At 44.3% G+C, this 14,331-nt stretch overlaps 1 protein-coding gene across 2 annotated transcripts in view; it reads left to right on the top strand.

Moving 5' to 3' along the window:
* Taok1 (TAO kinase 1) overlaps positions 1-14,331 on the top strand; it is a 94,192-nt gene that overhangs the window by 4,033 nt on the left and 75,828 nt on the right. The window contains exon 1 of one of the 2 annotated variants that reach the window (XM_040749191.1): positions 11,774-12,424. The exons of the other annotated variant lie outside the window; for it this stretch is intronic. The gene's annotated coding sequence lies outside the window, so the exon portion shown is untranslated. Of the gene's footprint in view, positions 1-11,773; positions 12,425-14,331 lie in introns of those variants that run through there. 2 annotated transcript variants of the gene reach the window in all.

The raw sequence follows: 14,331 nt of genomic DNA, 5'->3' as shown, positions 1-14,331 counted from the left end.
CAGATTGACTTTGATGCTTATCCTGATCATGGCGCCAGTCAGACTGTCCCACAAAGCCAATCATGCTGCTCATCTCTTGTCTTTGCTAGCTAGCAACCATTGTCTTTCTTTCTGGTCCCTTACTTTCTTCCTGGGAAGCAACCCCTCATCTATTCACAGTATACTCGGGGACTGTAACGCTGAGTTTAGTGTGTTCCAGGGATGGGATGTATTGATCAAAGTAAACCAGTTTCCAGCATTCCCCTAGGTCTGGCTCAGTAATGACAAGCAATTCTTCAGATTCAGTCAGAGCCCAGAATGTCATAAGGTTTTTCTCTGGCATTTTGGAGAAATAATTTCCTTTTTTTCCTGAAGAGTTGGTAATGGGACAACAATAATGAAATAGTTAATGTTTATTAAGTGTTCAATTTTGTATCAGGGAGAGTTAAAAACACTGAACTTAGCCGGGCGGTGGGGCGCACACCTTTGATCCCAGAACCCGGGAGGCAGAGGCAGGTGGGTGGGTCTCTGTGAGTTTGAGACCAGCCTGGTCTACAAGAGCTAGTTCCAGGACAGCCTCCAAAGTCACAGAGAAACCCCATCTCGAAAAAACAAACAAACAAACAAAAAAGACAATGAAAACACTGAACTTGTCTTATTGTGTTCCCAGTAACCATATTAAGTACATATGATTCTTATTCCCTTTTATGAATGGTGGAATTGAGGCAGAGAGAAAGAGAGAGAGAGAGAGATCTAGCCCAGGGCCTCCCGTATGGTGAGCATATAATCCACTGTTGAACTTTATTGCCAACCTGGCACACAAAAAACTTGACTAAATTGTCAAGCAACCTGTCAGCTAACGGTCAAACGTATTTTCACAAGCATGAAAGAATGTAAGGACTAGAATTTCTGTTGCCTCTTGTCCCTAGCCAAAGGGAACATATTGGAAGACTTGTCCAGGAATTGAAACCAGATTATTGAAATCCTGGAACTGCTTAAGCCAGCCTTCAGCCTGCTCCTCTTTTTGTTTTCCTGAAGAGAGTCTCACGAACTCCACCTTGACCTTGAACTTAAACTTCTGATCTTCTTGTCACTGTTTTCCAATTCTCTGATTATAGATGTATTCTTCCATGCCTGGTTTTATGAAGAGCTGATACTTAAACTCAAGACATTGTAGAGGCAAGCATTGCTGCACTTCTCCAGATCTCTCTCTCTCTCTCTCTCTCTCTCTCTCTCTCTCTCTCTCTCTCTCTCTGTGTGTGTGTGTGTGTGTGTGTGTGTGTGTGTGTGTGTGTGTACATAGGTGTATGCACTGAGGACAGAGATGATCAAGGTTCAGTATCTTCCTTAACTGCTCTCTACCTTATTTTGTTTTTGTCTTTTGAGACAGGGTCTCTCTACATAGTTTGGCCGTCCTGGAACTCACCATGTAAACCGGGATGGCCAGGGACTCGAAGCAAGTCCAGCTTTCATTATTTATTTATTTATGTCTTTATTCCTACAAGTTCTAGACTTTTTCCATGGGTTCTGAAGATCTAGACTGTACTACTTATGGGTGTACAATGGGCATTTTACTGTAATCCTACCTACTGAGCACAACTCCTCATTTACTTCCCACCTAAAAATAATGTAAAAACACGTGTAAGTCAGAGCATCCTTAAGCTGCTTTATGTCATTTATAGCAAAAGAGTTTCTTTCCCATGAGGCTATGTTCTTGAAGATAGAAGTACTATCTTACTCATCTCTACATCCAGAGCCTGGCATAATGTGCATAGCTGACATTCAGTTCAATCATTCCACAACATTTTTTATTTTCTGTGATGTGCTAGAAGTTGGGGTAGGTGTAGAAAGTGGAAATAAAATTGAGTGCATGAATGTTGTTTATCTACAGTATACAGAGAGAAGCTATTGTGAAGTGAGCATGATAGAGAACTCTAGCCAAGGATATATTCACATGCTGGAGTCCTCAGAAATTGTTGTTACTGTGGGTTTGACCTGTGGGTGTTTCTGGGTTCTTGTGCATGCCAGATGTTTTCAGGTTGTCTGAGGTTCTAGGAATGTTTGGAATGCTTCTCCATGGGATGAACATACCACAGCTACAACTGTTGCATGAACCATGCATTTTCTAGAAGGCTTCTCTGAGAAAGCTTAAAGTCTCAAAAGTAGTCCCAGGACTGGAGAGGTGGCTCTGCAATTAATAGCACTGGGTGCTCTTCCAGAGAACTTGGTTTTATTCCCAACATCCACATGACTGTTCATAACTTGTTTATAACTCTAGTTTCAAGGGAATCTGATGTCCTCTTTGGGCCTCTATGAGAACTACATGCAGACAAACTCCAATACACACAGAATTTAAAAAAAAGAAAAAGAAAAGAAAAAAACACCTTATCAGGCAGTGGATTGTGCATGCCTTTAATTCCAGCACTCTGGAGGAAGAAGCAGGTGATCTCTCTGAGTTCAAGGTCACCTGGTTTACAGAGTGAGTTTCAGGACAGCCAAGGCTGTCACACAGAAAAACAGTCTCAAAAGACCAAAACTAGCCATGCGTTGGTGGCGCACGCCTTTAATCCCAGCACTTGGGAGGCAGAGACAGGCGGATCTTTGTGAGTTCGAGACCAGCCTGGTCTACAAGAGCTAGTTCCAGGACAGCCTCCAAAGCCACAGAGAAACCCCGTCTCGAAAAACCAAAAAAAAAAAAAAAAAAAAAAAAAAAAGACCAAAACTAACCAATCAAACAAACTAACAAAATAAACTAAACAATCAAAGAGAACCCCAAACTAATAATAAAAATAAACTATGATGACGATAAATATCTTGTTGCATTAGCATGCCCTGTCTATTTCCCAGAAGGTCAGAGAGATAATAGACACGCCATTTCTACTGTAGTGAAGTTTCTTTCGCCTTAGGTGTCATCTCTATACTCCCTACTCTAACTAGCATGCCCTCAGAACTGCATCATTTGGCCTGGCCAACAGTTTGCTTCTACTTGGTAATGAACATCTGTTGTTTCTGACTGCCTTATATTTCTCTCTCTTTTTTTTTTTTTTTTTTTTTTTTTTTGGTTTTTCAAGACAGGGTTTCTCTGTGGCTTTGGAGGTTGTCCTGGAACTCGCTCGGTAGTCCAGGCTGGTCTCGAACTCACAGAGATCCACCTGCCTCTGCCTCCCAAGTGCTGGGATTAAAGGCGTGGGCCACCAACGCCCGGCCTATATTTCTCTTTTTTTTCTGGCAAAAGTATCCTACATTCCTTTTGGGAATTTCCTTTCTGTATATGTATTGTGGGAGAGTGACTCTGATTCTCTGCCACAGGGTAGGGACACAATCATAGGGCAGTCAAAATACCTTACTGCTTGGTAATGCCAGTGGCCTAAGGGAGTTGTGTTTGTTTGTTTGTTTGTTTGTTTGTTGTGTTGAGACAGAGTCTCACTATGTAGCCTTGGCTGACCTTGAATTCATAGAGATCTTTCTGCCTCTGCCTTCTGAGTGCCAAGATTAAAAGCCAAGGGAAGGCTCTTGCTATAGGGCCCATGCTAACTTTTCCAGGGTTGTTCTTTTGGAGTCTATACACTGTTATACCAGATCCAGAAGTTTCCATTTGCTTTTGAGAGGCTAAACTGGGATGGCATAGTTCTGGATCTTATATAGCCATTCTTCTCAGTCCACTTTTCCTCCACCCCTGGCCCAACAATCTTTTGCCACATGAAAAAATGAACAAACAAAACAAGACACTGAGCTGCAATCCATCTTCAGTGCGACTGCTGTGAAGCTCCTGCTGAAAATGTGAAAACCATTCACAGGTCTCCAGTTCTGTCCTGCTGATCCTCACAAAGCAGTGGTTCCCAACCTCCCTAATGCTGCACCCGTTACTACAGTTCCTCACACTGTAGTGACCCCAACCATAAATTATATTCTTTGCTAGTTCAAAACTGTAATTTTGCTACTGTTATGAATGGTAATATAAATATTTTTGGAGGTAGAGGTTTGTCAAAGGGGTTGTGACCCACAGGTTGAGAACCATTGTCATGAAGTCTCAAATGCCTTCAATTTACTTTTTTTCTCTCTTTTTCTATGTGTGTGTGTGTGTGTGTGTGTGTGTGCGCGCGCGCAAGTGTGTGGAGATCAGAGAATAGCTACTGGAGTTGGCTTTTTTCCCTACACCTTGTAGGATTGAACTCAGGTTGTCATGGTTGGTTCACAGGTCCTGAGCCATCTTACTGACTCCTCAGTTGCCTTCAGTTCTGTATTTACAAAATTCCATGCTCTCTGTCAGGAAAACTTATGAAAAGGAGATATATAGGTGACCATTTACACAGTGCCATTTGATAACTAGATCAGACATCTGCCCCCTGCTCAGAAGCTTCTGGACAGTGGGCAAGGGAACAGCAGTTTATGTAGGAAAGCTCTTGTACTAAGCAAGCTGAAATATCACATAAAACTGGGACTTTGAGAAAAAAACCCTTGTTATTAGTGAGCATAAAAACCATATTAAGGTTGACCAGATGACTCAGTGGGTAACGGCACTGCTGCCAAGCCCAGTGACCTGAGTTTGATTCCTGGAACTCACACTGGAGAGGGGGAACAAACTCCTAAAAGTTGATCACTAACCACCACACATAAAAGACATTCATGCATACATATAAAAAAAAATAAAAACAGTCTGGCAGTAGTGGCACACGCCTTTAATCCCAGCACTCGGGAGGCAGAGGCAGGCAGATCTCTGTGAGTTCGAGGCCAGCCTGGTCTACAGAGCTAGTTCCAGGACAGCCTCCAAAACAATACAGAGAAACCCTGTCTTGAAAAACCAAAAAAAAAAAAAAAATTAAAAACAACCTTATTTTACATACCAATGCCAGTTTCCTAGCCCTCCCATCCTCCCATTCCCCCCATCATCTCCCATCCCACCCCCCCATCCACTCCTCAGGGAGGGTTAGGCCTCCCATGAGGGATCATCAAAGTATGTCACGTCATTTGGGGCAGGACCTACGCCCTCCCCCATGTATTTAGGATGAGAGAGCTTCCATCCATAGTGAATAGGCTCCCAAAGCCCATTCGTACACTAGGGATAAATACTGGTTCCACTGCTGGAGGCCCCATAGATTGCCCAATCCCCCCAACTGAGACCCATACTCAGGGGGCCTGGTTCAGTCTTATGCTGGTTCCCTAGCTGTCAGTCTGGAGTCTGTGAGCTCCCACTTGCTCAGGTCAACTGTTAGAAAACTTTTAGATTCATTTCCTGTGTGTATATGGTACCAATGACAATATTCAGTATTAGAGTACATGACACTAATGGCAGTAGTGGGAAACACCTAAGAATCCAAGCTGCACCCTTGTTCTCAGTATGGACATGTACAACTTTAAAACAAAATTCAACATAATAGAGGAACATACCCAGGTACTGGAGCTGCGTATTGTGTATATACTGAGAAAAAGAAGCGAAGGGGTGCTAACAGGGGTAGAGGGCTTGCCTAGGATGTAAAAGTCTTTTGGTTTGGTCTCCAGTATTGCAAAAACAAGCAAATGAACAGATGAATAGAATTTTCCATCTCTCCCTCTCCCCTGAAAAGCTGGGATCAAAGCCAGACCCTCCTACATGCTGGGTAAATCTCTATCCCTGACCTCTACAACTCTTTTAGTTTCTGAGACTGACTTTTTTGACTTTTCATGGTGTAATGAATATGTGCCCTACCCACGGGCAGGGGGCACGTTTAATTCAAATTGCTACTTCTTTTTTGAGGCAGGGACTCAAGTAACCCAAGCTGTCCTCAAAACTTGCTATGTGGCCATGCATAGTTTTGAACTCTTGATCCTTCTTTGGCCTCCAGCTCCAGAATTGTGTGATTATAGCTGTGCTATTATACCTGCCTGAACTGCGACTTTCAACCCAAATAAAACGATTTATTACGAGTTCAGTATTACTACTTAGTTAAAAAACAATAACAACGAGCCGGATGTTGGTGGCGCACACCTTTAATCCCAGCACTTGGGAGGCAGAGGCAGGTGGATCTCTGTGAGTTCGAGGCCAGCCTGGTCTACAGAGCAAGTTCCAGGACAGCCTCCAAAACAATACAGAGAAACCCTGTCTCAAAACAAACAAACAAACAAACAAACAAACAAACAAACCAATAGCAACAACAAAATCCTAAGGCAGACATGGCACTGTCATCTTAGCACTGGAACAGGTAAGGCGGGAGGACCAGGAGTAGGAGGTGGGACTGGGGATGTATTTCAGTTGTGCTTGTCTAGAATGGATGTAGCCTTAAACTTTGGTCCCCAGTACACTTTATAAGTGAAGCAAGCAAGCACTTGGGCAGTGAAGGCAGGAGGATCAGAAGTTTGAGGATTTCCTTTAATGTCCTCCTTGAGTTCACAACAACCTCAAAGCCAGCCTGGACAACAGGAGAATATCTTAAACAAATAAACAAAGCCCAAAGATAATTCTGGGGTGTTAAAAACACTGGCTTTCTATGTTTTGGTTGCCAGCTGTTTCTGTTTCATATCTTGTGTGTCACAAAGCTCATAAGAATTCACATAGCTTTTTGTTTTTTAATCTTAGCAGATGTCGGGCAAAGAAAAGCCCTGACAAAATCACCAATTGGTCTTGAAGATAAATTCCAAAAAAACCTCTCAGTCCACAAACATTCTGCCCAACCTTTCCCATCGTCACAGATGTCCCAGACAATCACAGTTGTGAGACGCTGATCATGGGATGCCTGCCAGTGGTTAGTGTCAGAGCAGTGGGATAAATATTTGCCCCCTTACACATAGGAGATAATAGCTAACCATGTAAAAATTTTTCCATGGGTTAGGCACAGAGCTAGGCTAAGAGTTTTACATGTTATTTCATTTAACTCTCCTGTAACCCTCTGAGGGGGTTAATGTCAGCCCCATTTTTGCAAGTCAAGCAAGCAATTCACTAAATGAGTCTTCAGCCTTCAACTAACACCATTCCACAGATGAAGAGACTTGGGCTTGGCATTTCATTTTAATGATACAAAGTGACGTCGCTGTGGACAGTGGGTGATGGAGCTGGGACTTCGAAGTCAGTGTGTTTATTTCCCATCCACCACTTCCTTTTCTCAAGGGCTGAGTTTCTCTTGGGCAGCTGCTTTGACTTATTCATGGCTTGCTGGCAGAAGTTTACCCGATACTTGAGACAGAAAGCTTTCCAGGTCAGTTCTTTCTCAGACTGAATTGCTTGTTACCATCTTTCGGTACATTGACCCAACACTCATTTATTCTTGTGGTTTAAAATAGAAGGATTTGTTTCTTCCACTTGCAGATTATTTTAAAAAGATTGCGTCCCTCTAGTGCACCCCCTGCCCCTTCCCTCCTCGATCCATCCATCCTTCCTTTTTCTCAGAGCTAGGAATCAAACCTATGACTTTTGATATACGATTGGTGCTTTCAAAAGATGTTCACAAGATGAATCCTATCACTGGAGAATAAAGAGCTTATCAAGCAACTCTGGGGTCTACAAAGAAGGCTCTTTGGTTAAGAGCAGTGGCTGGTCTTCTGAAGGACCTGGGTTCGATTCCCAGTACCCACACGGCCACTTAACAACTATATGTAGCTCCAGCTCCAAGTGATTCTACATTCTAATACAGACATATATGCAGGCCAAATACCATTGCACATATACAAAAATAAATGAATCGCTAGGCATTGGTGGGGCACACCTTTAATCCCAGCACTCGGGAGGCAGAGGCAGGTCGATCTCTGTGAGTTCAAGGCCAGCCTGGTCTACAGAACAAGTCCCAGGACAGCCTCCAAAACAATACAAAGAAACCCTGTCTCGAAACACCCCCCCCAAATATCATTAAAAAAAGAAGTAACTGAAGTCAGGCATAGTGGGGCATACCTTTAATCCCAGCACTGGGGAGGCAGAGGCAGGAAGATATATGTGAGTGTGAGGCCAGCCTGGACTTTATAGTGAGTTCTAGGAGAGCAAAGCCACATAATGAGACCCTGTCTCAAAAACAAAACGAAACAAAACAAACAAAAACCCAAAACAAAACAAACAAAAAACACAAAACAAAACCAAAAAAAAACCCCTAACTCCTCCCCCCAAAAATTAAAAGAACAACAACAACAACAAAACCAAAGCAAAAGACCATACCTCCTACAAAAAATAACCCTACATAATCAGTTTCATTTTCTAGCCTGTGAAATTTTTTTTCTAGAGACCCATCTGAGTGAGGAATGACAGCCACATTGCAATCTGCTGTTATAGGCTGTTCTTGGCATTTAAAGCAAAAGTCTATGGCTGCACGGAAAAAATGGGAGTCAGTGGCTCTAATTACCTAAGAAAAAGGGAGATAAACACAGAGGGAGGGAGGAAGGCTTAATAAAGAAAAACAAATCCATGGGTATACTGACAATGTTCCAGAATACTTTGAATGGGCTTCTAGTAATGTATTTGTTTATTTGATGATTATTGGTTCCATGAAGTGCCTCACTTTGGTTTCTAAATGGATAACTAAGACACATCCTTCTTACTAGAGTATATCCTTCGCACTCACCTTTCTTTATTATTTTTTCTTCTCTTGTGAAGGAATAAAGCCTTTCTTCCTTCCTTCTTTCTTTCTCCTTTCTTTCTTTCTTTCTTTCTTTCTTTCTTTCTTTCTTTCTTTCTTTCTTTCTTTCTTTCTTTCTTTCTCTGTCCTAGCACTTGGGAGATAGAACAGTGCAGGGTGATCTTTGTGAGTTCCAGGTCAGCCAAGGCTATATGGTAATATCCTGTCTCAAAACAAAACAAGAACAAAATAATCAGGGTCTGTGTTCTATCTTTATTTTCTGGTTATGTGATGTTACCCAAAGTTACTTAACTTCTCTAGGTTTCTTGTGTATTGGGAACCATCATTGTCTCATCTCTTCAAGGAGGCTGGGAAGACCACAGAAACAAAAATGTGAACACTACTTGGCAGAAAGTAACTCTAAACATTAGATATGTATTTTATTTATTTAAGCCAGGTGTGTGGTGGTATACACATATAATCACAGTCCAGAGGAGGTGAAGGCAGAAGGATGAGGAGTTTAGGAGTTCAAGGTCATAATGAGTTCCAGGCCAGCCTGGACTAGACGAGCTACATGAAACCCTGTCTCCAAAAACTAAAAAGAAGGCTGACATGCAATAGGAATTCAACAAGTTTTTTCCCCCAATTCCATCGGATAGTATTTTTGTCTTTGCATTTTTCTTACATTCACTTACATTGTGTGGTAGGGGAAGGGGCAAATGTGTCACTGTATGCATGTGGAGCTCAGAGCTTCTCTCCCTCCACCATGTGGGTCCTAACTAGGCATCTAACTCAGGTTCCCAAGCTTGTGACAGGTGCCTTCACCTGTTGAATCATGATGCTGACCCTTGTTTGTTATTTGCCAGTTTGTTTGTTTTTAGACTGAATTTTATTCTCTAGCCTCGGCTGGCCTTGAAATCAAGGCAACCCTCCTGTATCAGCCTCTCAGGTGCTAGAATTAATTTAAGGCACGAGCCACCACATCACATTCCAGTAAGTATTCGTTAAATTGAGGTCACTATGACTCAGGTCTTTACTGGGTTACAATACTGAAGACTTCCATTGGATAGATAGTCATGTTTTTCAGTGCACCTGATGACACACTAGCAAGTTATCTTAGTCACATATAGATATATGTATGACAACAACTAAACAGACATGATACATACTTGGGCATCTCTTGCACATACCAGAAATGTTTAAATCATGCATAACCTTGGTCAATAGTTGACAAGAATACAAGATGATAGAAAGACAGTGTGCTTTGGACTCATTCATGCTTAGGTTCAGATTCCAGCTCTGCCCTTATCTACCAGCTATGTGGTTTGGAACATATGGTGCAAACTCTCAGTGCTGTGGTTTATTTGTAATGGAAGTATTAATGTTGGTAGAGTTTCATCATTTTTAGAATAATTTTGCTATCAAGATCAATCAAAACATCATTGGTACTAATTGTTTTCCCTTAACAGTTTCCTGGTCCCAATTTATAGATTTAAAGGAAACCTAAATGAGATATGAAAAATCCTTTCAAAGTGACATTTAAGTTGAATGTTGTGAGGCATTAAAGAACTAGAGAAGGCATAGGGATTTGATCTACACCCTGGGAACCACATATTAATAGCTTATAGTAATAGGTCAAGATGGTGGAAACATTTTTGTTTTGTTTTGAGAATCTGAGCCTGATTCTCAGCTCTAGGCAAAAGGAAACACCTCTTCTCTCTGTGCTAAGGAAATGAGGAGGAATGAAACTGTAATAGTTGAGGTGGAGGTAAAGTATGAGATTGGAGTTGTGGCAGACACAAAATATAAAACCACCAGCCACGGGAGCGCACACCTGCAATTTTAGTACAGGGAAGCTTGGAAGAGCAGGAGGATGGTCACAGCTTTGAAGTCAGCTGGGGTATGTAGTGAGTTCAAGGTCAGCCTGCTTACTTATGGAGACCCTGAATCAAAAAAACCAAAAACAGTGTGGAACCCAGGGGACTCTTGCACATTTATGCTGGGATCTGAACTCCTGTCCTCTGCAAGAACATGCAGTACTTGCTCTCAACTGCTGAACAACCCTCTCTATATACACAGACACATGTGTATGTGCAAGCATGTGTATGCAGGAGCACACACCACACACACACACACACACACACACACACACACACACAGAGTTAATATGTAGCCCAAGGTAGCCTCCAACTCAGACTTGCAATTTCTTGCCTCAACCTCTTGGTGTGGTTTGATTACACCATCACAAGAGGTGTACACCATCACAACCGGTTCACTTGTTGACTTCTGAATAACAATTAGGGGTGACTAGAGAGACATTGTGTGTGTGTGTGTGTGTGTGTGTGTTTCTGTGTAACAGCCCTGGTTGTCCTGGAACTCGATTTGTAGACCAGGCTGGCCTGGTACTCACAAAGATAATCCTGCCTCTGCCTCCCCAATGCTGGGATCAAATGTGTGCACCACTGTCCAGCTATCGGATGTACTTTAATAATTGTTTCTAAGTTCACGATAAGATTTGCCTCTTTCCTGCACAGGATCCTTTAGTTTGCTCCCCCCACCCACCCCGAGATAGAGTTTCTCTGTGTGGCTTTGGAGCCTGTTCTGAAACTCACTTTGTAGACCAGGCTGGCCTTCAACTCACAGAGATCCACCTGCCTCAGGCTCCTGAGTGTTGGGATTAAAGGTGTGTGCCACCACCGCCCAGTTTGAATTTGCTGTTTTTACAGTGAAAAAAGTTTCTTACTCTAAACCCGCAAAGCCTTTTGAAGTTACTTTCCTTCCATCACCAATATACAGGATGGTTTATAGGCAAGTCTAACTGCCGTTCCAAATTCATCTATTATACTCGCACAAATGCAGCTACATAGTGATTATGCTGCCAAGTTTAATCTCTGAATCCCACGAGGAGTCCAACTAAGGTGTGTAGGAATGAAATGTTCTACACTTTGGAGCAAACTTTCACTTTGGCAGGATTAGTGGGAGGCTGATGTTCTGGAGGTGGGGAGAGGGAAGAAGAGTGCAGATAAGCTCATCTCCCTTGGATTTCCGGGCTGAACAGCATGCACCTGACGCCCGCGTGGCAATCAATACCCTTCAGAGGGTGGAACTGGACCAAGCCTTGCGCTCCAGGCAGCCAGGGTAACGCCGCCCAGCGTAAGTATTCGCGCGCTCCCGTGCGCGCGCTCCCGTGCGCGTGTCTCGCGCAGGGTCGGGCCTGTCAGGCAGGAAATCTCGCGAGATCTGAGACTGAGATGTCTGTCGGGAGGAGGGGAGTGGTGTCGGGGAAGGGGGGGAACCTGGGCAGCGGCCGAGCTCTGTGGCTTCAGGGCTTGGAAGGCGAGAGGGAGGGTGGTGAAGAGAGTGAGTCGGTGCCGCCGCCCGCTTGAGGAGAGAGGAGGGGTCCCGCTCGCCTTGCGCCCTTCGCGGGCTAAGAGTGCGGAGCAGTCGCGAAACTCCCAGGCCTCTCGGCCCCTGGGGACCCCGCCCCGCCGCCCGCCGGCCCGCGGCCTCTCTTCCCTTTGTGAGTGCCCCCTTCCCAGGGGTGCTGGTGGTGGCGGACGGGTGCGCGTGGGCCCGCCCGCCGAGGGGCCGCGGCGGGGGACCGACAGGGCCTCGGCTGTGAGGACCGGAGGCGGCCGAGGCCCGGGCCGGTTCCCCCGAGGCGGCGGCGGCGACTCCCGGCACTTCCCCGCGCCATCTTAACTGAGTCCGAGCGTTAAGGGCGCCTCCTCGACCCCGGTCGTCCCCTCGTCCTCCCCCCCCCCCCCCCGGCCCCTTGTCGCAGAGCTTGGGCTGGGCGGCTGGGGGGGGGGGGGGCGGCGGTCTGTCGCCCGGCCCCCTCCTCCTCACTCCTGGCTCTCCAGCACCGCGGCCACCGGAGCGCTCTAGGGGTCTGCGCTCGTCTACTCCGCCCCAGACCTGCCGGCGAAGGGGTAAGGGCACCTCTGCTTTGGGAAAGCAAGACATGGAGGGGGCGGGGAAATTCGGCCCACTCAGGCCTCTCTGGGTGGATGAAAAGATCTAGGGGTAGGGTGGGGGAGGGAGACAAGGAGGGTCTGTGATCCTGGGTGGGGTGAAGAAACTGGTGAGCTAGGCAACCTCCTGTTTCTAGGGGCCAGAGCAATTGCATTCCTTTTTCCTGAGGGTCACCGGAAGAGGTGGTGGAAGGGGATGTTTCTAGGAAGGTGTGGCCCTAGTAGGGAGATTTGAGTTGACGTGCGCCCCGATTTAAAGGCGCGAGGTCCCTTTCTGGTCTCATCCTGCTCCTCCTCCTTTGTAGTGTCTGTATTCTTAGGCGTGGAGAATGCCCTGGGTAGCCAACTGGATGACTCCCCCCCCCCGGAAATCTATACCTTTCTTCTGTAGGGGGTGATGGAAGCATTTCTAACCCCTTACCCTCCCCCTTCTTGGTCCTCTAGTCTGCTGCAATGCTGCAGAAGTCCAAGTCAGTTTCTTCATACACAGACACATGTATATACTGGCGGGGGGGGGCAGGAGCTGCAAGTAATGGCGTTTCCCTTGGAGTTGTTTTTTTTTTTTTCTCTTTGGTTTAAATCGATTACAGTACTGTTCAGATTCTTCCCCTGAGATCTGTCCGTGGGAAGTGTGTCCGCTCTTGTTACTGTTCGGGTATGGTCTCATGTTAGAACAGTTTTGATGTTTCTCTTGATCTGTTTTGAGACAGAGGAAGATGCCTGGATTGACTTTTGGCGTGGGGGTGGGTTGGGTTAGTTTTCGTTAGAATTTGTAATTTTATATCCCTCCCCTTCTTTCCCCTTCCCCCTTTCCTGTTTAGCTTTTGTAGTTCTTTTAGAATTAGAAATTATTACGTTCAAACTGTCAGATGATCAGACATTTGTCCCTGGGCTGTGACTTTGTAAGGTTAATACTGTTTTGCATGACATTGATACAGAAACTTCTGAAAATGACTATGTTACAAACTTTTCTGTAGCATTTGTTGCTTCTTAAGGAAATGCAGGGTAATGTTCCCAGTTATGCTGTGATCTCTATCCTGTACTCATCTTTTCCGCTTTTGCTTCATGTCATACTATTTTAAAAGAAACCGTCTTGTCTGGTTTGCCAACAATAATTGATTTTGTCTTTAGTAGAGTAGAAGTAAGAATAACAGTTTTAGAGTTCTGGCAGGTGCCTTTTGAAACAAAAAAAAATTCGCTTTCAAGTTCTGAAGAAGTCTTGATGTATGTTTTTTAACTTTTTCTTTCTTCCTTAAAAGAGTCTTGATATACAAACCATCCTCACCTCCCACCTTATAGACAGGGTCTCTGTATTTAGGCTGCCTTGAACTCCTGCAGTCTTCCTGTCTCACCCTCTCATGTGCTGGGATTCCAGGTGTAAACCTCCACACCTGACTCTACTTTTTTCTTTTTTTGGGGGGTGTTCGAGACGGGGTTTCTCTGGCTTTGGAGGCTGTCCTGCTCTACTTTTTTCTTTTAACTGTTTAGATTTACTAGATATTTAAAAATGTTTCATATTTGAACATTAGCAATAATAAAGATTACTGAAATATGTTAATGAATTGTGTTGATATTTTATTAACAAATCACATTTGATGTCTTTTTATTTGATGAGTTACTTTTAAATTATGAATACAAGGATTTAAAGATGTAGCAGTAGTGCTAGGCATTGATTTCAGTTCTGCCTCATGTAGCCTAGGCTGGTGTAACTGTAGCTGAGGAAGACTTTACTGATACCTCTGTCTCCCACTTCCCAAGTTCTAGAATTAGAAGTATGTGCCATCATCCAGTTTAAATTTTTTAAACGGGGCCTTTTTTGAAACCATCAAAAACCAAAAACCAAACAAACATAAAAAACCAGGGTC

This window comes from Mesocricetus auratus, unplaced genomic scaffold (genome assembly GCF_017639785.1).
Source record: "Mesocricetus auratus isolate SY011 unplaced genomic scaffold, BCM_Maur_2.0 Super-Scaffold_100007, whole genome shotgun sequence".
Taxonomy (NCBI): domain Eukaryota; kingdom Metazoa; phylum Chordata; class Mammalia; order Rodentia; family Cricetidae; genus Mesocricetus; species Mesocricetus auratus.
Note: the sequence above shows the minus strand (reverse complement) of the source record. Positions and strands in the feature narration are given on the sequence as shown.